Genomic DNA, 6,117 nt, shown 5'->3' on the forward strand with positions numbered 1-6,117 from the left:
TTTGGGAGCTCTCCGCGTCCCCGAGGAGAGCGGGCGAGCAAGTATGCCTCGAGGGACACGAAGAGAGAGAGAGAGAGAGAGACTATATGTGCATGTGTATATATGTATATGTACACCCGGGGACCAGGAGGGAAAGAAAGAAAGAATGGTATAAAGGCGCTCGTGTGCTTTTGGGTGGTGCGAGTGTAAGGCGAGGCTTATCAGAAAACACATGGTGTAAAGCACCGAGGAGGAGCTGCTGCGTCGGGCTCGATGTACTTTTCCAACGAGCTGGCTAGCTGGCTGATCGATTTCCATTGAAAACCCGCGCGAGAGGCACGACAGTCCTAGCTTCCCTTCGTATCGCGTAAACGAGCCACAGTCCCACGATAGTGTTGCGTGACCGTCCGTACGCGGGCGCGCACACACACACGCAACTCGCCCCCCCCCCCCGCTCCTCCCCTCCTTCTCTCCCCTCTTATATGCTTATTACAATCCCACGCTGAAAATCATCGTCCAAGTTTCGGTGTTCGTTCGCCGTGGCGTACGTACACGGCTGACTGTTTCTCTGCGCAGCTCTCTGCTTGCCAACCAACCGAATATCCACACTCGCTCGTGACCCGATCAATTTATACGGCGCACTAAACCACTGCTACGGACAGTTATGCTCGATGAAATCAGCGATAATGCTTAAATACTCCCAGCTCCACTTTTCCTGCTTCTTCTTCTTCTTCTACTTCGGCTGTTGTTTTTGCCTTTGCTTCTCGCGACTTATTGGTCTTCCACCGATCCCGATATTCAACATCGCTCCCTTCATGCTAATTCGATAGGAATGAAGCAACGACTCGAGCCACGAGACTCGCACAGCTTACGGAAACTAATTGCTTGGCTCTGATGCGTTATGCAAATAAAATCACCTCGGATATTGATTCTCTTCGGTAGAACGGGGGTGTAGACGCGAATAAGTATTGCGTATAGTATATAGGATAAGCGAGAGATGTACTATTTTTTTCTCTTAGTAATCGTTAATGAAACAACAGCGTGCATCTCGAATAAGGCTCGAGGTGTTTTCTTAATTGACAGCTGCGATTGAGAAATTGTTTACGCGGTGTAAGCCTATCCTTGTGTTTTTCTCCAGCGTCCCGAGTTAGTCTTCGATAAAAAGCCTCCCTCCTATGCACTATACGCCGATCAAACAATATATTCGGTGCGAGAAACGCTCGCTGGAAATAATGCCCATCCCCCCTCCCGACTACTCATTCACTATATTGTATACTCGAGTGAAAACGGAAGTCGATACAAGCGCGGAATACGATGAATCTTTCAGGCCTGATTTACAATTGTTTCATCAATGAAAATTATAGTCCATAAAAAGAAATTACGATGGCTAATAATGATAAAATATTTCAGATAAGGCAAACATTGGAAAATATTTAGTGTGCTTAACGTCATAATATTTATCTGCTTTAACGCATAATATTTCTGCGCGTAATTCCGTGGTTACACGAAAAGCCGCGGTTCACGTGTAGCTGACTCTGAAATTAGCACGAAAAACATTTGCCAGCGTCACGACAGTTGGAGAGAGAGAGGAGAGGAGAGAAGATGCGTCTGCGTCTGCTCGAGCTGCTCTCTGCTGCTGCTGCTGCTGCTGCTGCCTCCTTCTCCTCTTCTTCTTCTGTGCCATTTCGCGAGAGAGAAGATTGGCAAATGGAGAGCGCGAGCGAGGAAAGAAAAGCTAATGGAGGAGAAGAGATAGGGATCGGGCGGGGGGAGAGAGAGAGAGAGAGAGAGAGAGAGCGAAAAAGTGCTCTCTCGCGAATGATAAAATGCGACTTGGTCGATTTAGGTCGTTAACGGTAAAACGGCGAAGAGCATTCGCGCTCGCGAATCCAACGAGGACTCCCGTTAGTGCGCCTCTCGATTTTGCTGCTTCGACCAAACTTCCACCTATCAAGCGGACGAGGAAGCACGCTCGAAGAAAGGAAAAACATAATGGAAAAGCCTCGCGCGCTGCCTGCCTCATACGCTGCGAGTATTCGTCTCGAGTTTCAACTCTAAGGACAAAATAACAACAGGTGCAAATTCCACGCTAGTATAATTGGAGTTCGATCCGGCTGTGATTTGCTCGTTCGCCACTCGCGGTATATCCATATATTTAAACAACCACACTCTCGTGATAAATTGTAAACGTATAGCCATTTGTCATTTGTACCGGGGCGGCACACTACTGTACCGGCAACAATTGTATAAAAACACAAGAGTGCGTCAACGCTTCCTTACGATCCACTTCGTGCACTGCTATTTCACGCAGATTTGCGACATCCTTGATACGCTGGAATTGCTTGGCACTAACAACGAAAAAAGACGTTGCATCAACTTACTGAAACGACGCGCGCGCGCGCGCCCGCGTCTATGTACTAAACTCGTGCATCAAAAGATTTCCACTCTTCTTCTTTGCTAGAGAATCTCATCGTCTCCACCGAGACAGATTTTGCATGTACAATCAATAGCGAACACTTTCTAATATCGGAATGAATCACGCGATGAAACACGCCTATTAGCTACATTTTTAAAAATCGCTGCAATTGTCGACGACAGCTTAGATCGCGCGATATAGCCTACAGCTTGGAAATTCTTCGAAGCAGAATGCCGAGAAGCAATTATCTACACTTCGGTGGTGTGACACTGTGGCACTCGCTGAACAACGGCGTAGCTGCACAACGATAACCATAACACTACGACAATGATGAGCAAGAAGAAGAAGAAGAAGAAGAAGAGGAAGAAAACGAAGGGAAACGAAGGGAAACTACCAAGCTTCGTCACGATGTGATCTTGATTGGCCCCCGCATTCTCTGTGGGGAACGCGCGCATTCGACATATAACACATATACTAACACACACACATAGATGGAGTGTAGGACGCGAGAAATCGGAGAGGATAGCTGACGCTGTATGTGTGTGTGACAGCGAAAAACACTGTCTTACCTGACAATCTATTATTGCTTCGTATTACTCCCAACGACAGTTTCGGTTCGTCCAACGTTTTCCTTTTTTTCTTTGCTGTGTTTCAGAAATTTCCCTCGTAGGTCTTCCTTATTCCTAAAAAAAATTGCTCGGTTTGGAGCAACGACACACGTAGAAACACTATACACACAGAGTACAGCAGACGCTAAGACACATCAAGAGACTATCCAACGATTCGTAGGGACGCCGCAGGTACACTGTTCCTCCTTCTCTCTCTCTCTCTCTCTCTTCCTTTTTTTTTCGAGAACACACGGAGAGAAAGAACCACAGGTCCGAAGAGGCTCCACTCCGACACGTCACGGCAGCGGCAGCGGCGTCTCGAGGAAGCAAAGCCAATCAGACCAGCCAGCCAGCAGCAGCAGCAGCACACAAGCCAACCGTGTTGTTCACACTAAAGAAACCAATCACTGATCTCTCTCCCTAACGCGCACTACTCTCACAAGAACCAACACCTGTCCGCAAAACACGCACTAATACCGGCTTATCGTTGATCTCAAAACGAGTAAACTAGAGAAATTGTGCAATTGGCGTTGGATTCACGCGTTTTTCTCGGCACGAGTGGCGCGTATTTCTCTCTCACGTCCATACGTCGCGGGCGCCGATGGCCGAATGAACCGGTGGCGCCGCGACAACCGACGCTGGCGCCCTCACCTACTAGGTACTAGCTACTAACCTTCCCTTCCCCTACCTCCCTCCCTCTACCCTCACCAATACAATCGGCAAGCTTCACACGCACGCGCCCCCACACTATCAACGTCGGCTACGACAGCTACAGCTACACTCCGCCGAATCTATAATGGATATTCGCACCGACGGACCACCTGGCCCGCCGCCTGCCATCCCTTCCAGTACCCTCCCTCCCTCTTACCACTACCATCTAACGGGTGTCCCACGATTTACACTGACGTAACCAGTGCAGTAACCATCACGCTCGTCACCCCGTACCACCGAAACCAAACTATCCAATTATACCTACAAATTCTATCCAATTTTCTCTACCAGTTGCTCTCATAACCCTCTCCCCTTTGCTTCCTACGTCAACCCCGATGTTTCATCGTCCCCCCGACTCATTTACAATACTCGCCTAATTTAATATACCTGCGCTTATACGAATCTCCCGCACTTTTCTCTCGCTCAATGCTCGCACAATTCTTTCCTAATCACGTCTGCAGCTTCCTACCACTGATATTGTTCCTTAACAAGCATGCTCGAGATCGTGTTAGGCTCGTTCGAAGCAACCAACCACGGATAAATGGATTATTTCTATAAACACGGGTAGGTGCGATAAACTTGATACAGTTAGCTCGTTAATTTTCTGTCATAATCATAATAAAACGTCCGCCGTTCTCGAACTCTGCTCCCTATAACAACGTTAATTGGCCTCTGAACGGTCCGTATGGGCCAAATGACCCGGCAATGCAACGGGTGTCGTACAAAGTAAACCGTGGAATATTCGCTCCGAAATTAAAGAGGGAAAAGCGTTGCAATAATCAAACGGATCTTCGTTCCTCTTCCAAGCGGCTCTCCGACCGACGATGCCATGGAATAAAGAAAATCCAGCTAGCGACCTCTCAACGTGACACGGAACGATAAAGCTAAAACGCCTTCCACGCGATGACATCGCAAACTAACAATTCCATAAATAGACTATCCACGCTAGCGGAACTATATAGAACATTTCAAGTCGGAGCTCTCCGTCATTGTCGATTAGCTTTTCCCAGTGTAGCAAAAAGTATACTGTATATAGCGTTCTATGTAAATTCGGTAGGAGTAACGCGTCTGAATCTCCGTGGCTATATATATTTGAGCAATAATTGCGCAGGGGCCAAAAGCGTTGGATGATATGCAAGGGTCGCGTCCAATGAAGCTATAGGGAATTCGATGAGCGCGAGTGAGAGAGAGAGAGAGAGAGAGAGGGCTATAATACACGCAATCAGAGAAATTTATCGGGAATGTATCCACTGGTTTTCGCAAAGGGCGACTTCCAAGATCCAATTTCGCGAGCGACGGGGCTTCGCAGAAACTCGTTAATCCTCGAATCGCATCATTCCTGGGCGCCTCGCGTCGCTCCGCGCCGGCTCGAGAGAGCTCGGAGCGACGTGGTGCGGAGGCGCGGGCGGCGGTCGTCGTCTTTCCCATCGGTGCACGGAGAGAAAGAGCAGGCCAGGAGCAGCCGTGAGCCGAGCAGGAGAATTGGGTGGATTGGGAGGGATAGCGCGGCGGATGGAAACGTTGGAGTGGAAGGGGGAAGGGGGGAGGGTGTGACGAGGAGGAGAGAGAGATGTAGGGAGGAGGAGGGGGGGGGGCGGGGAGAGCCACTTGGGTCGCGTAGCGCGCCCGTGGACCACGACGCAAGAAAGGAAAAAGGAAGAGGATCGAGCGAGCGGCCAAAGGAAGAACAGGACGAACGCGAGAGCTGCGAGAAGAGGAAACGCTGGAAAAGGAGGATGAAAGGGAGACGGAGCGGCCTGAAACGAGTAGAGGGCCATGCACACCGGCGGAAGGGGTATAACGACCGAGAAAAAAAAAGCGTCGCGTCCAACTTGCGATACGCGATAGTATGCATATATATATATATATGGGTACCACACGGTATAGTCCATCCGCGCGCCTCGAACTTCTCAACGTCCTTCTCTCTCTCTCTCTCTCTGTGTATAGATTCTCAAAACGTAAATACAACGCGCAGCGCGCGTCCAATCCCCCCTCCGAACAAACCAAACAGCAGTCGCGTTTCTTCGACGCCCTAATCTCTCCAATTTCTAACGCGATTTCTCACTTTTTAACGCGATATCCCTCTCCATTGTTCTTTTACCCACGTTTCAATAGGCTCGCTCGCCTTTCTCCGCTTGCGGATCTGTAAAAGCGAATCGCACGTTTTTTTTTTCTCATAGAAAGTAATTTCTAGGGAACGGGCTGACTGGTTTTACACGCGACCGACCGCGGATCTCTTTGTGCGACGACGAGAGGGCTGGAGGGTGAGGGTCATCTTCCTTCTTCTCCTGGCCGGATTCCGATACTCGTTCCTCCCAGTCCCCCACTTCTTCGCCCCGTCCCTATACGACTCTTCTTCTTCTTCTTCTTCTACCATTTCTCTCGTCCGAGACTGTTCCGAAA

General features: G+C 49.2%; 1 protein-coding gene across 6 annotated transcripts in view; it reads right to left on the reverse strand.

Moving 5' to 3' along the window:
• Positions 1 to 3,619, reverse strand: part of tou (toutatis) — a 75,629-nt gene extending 72,010 nt beyond the window's left edge. For all 6 annotated transcript variants that reach the window (XM_066747869.1, XM_066747872.1, XM_066747874.1 and 3 more), the window contains exon 1: positions 2,965 to 3,619. The gene's annotated coding sequence lies outside the window, so the exon portion shown is untranslated. The remainder of the gene's footprint in view (positions 1 to 2,964) is intronic.
• Between the last annotated feature and the right edge of the window lie 2,498 nt (positions 3,620 to 6,117).

Source organism: Prorops nasuta, unplaced genomic scaffold (assembly GCF_024137725.1).
Source record: "Prorops nasuta isolate Cenicafe-Biocafe unplaced genomic scaffold, Cenicafe_Pnas_1.2 PNAS00003, whole genome shotgun sequence".
Lineage (NCBI taxonomy): Eukaryota > Metazoa > Arthropoda > Insecta > Hymenoptera > Bethylidae > Prorops > Prorops nasuta.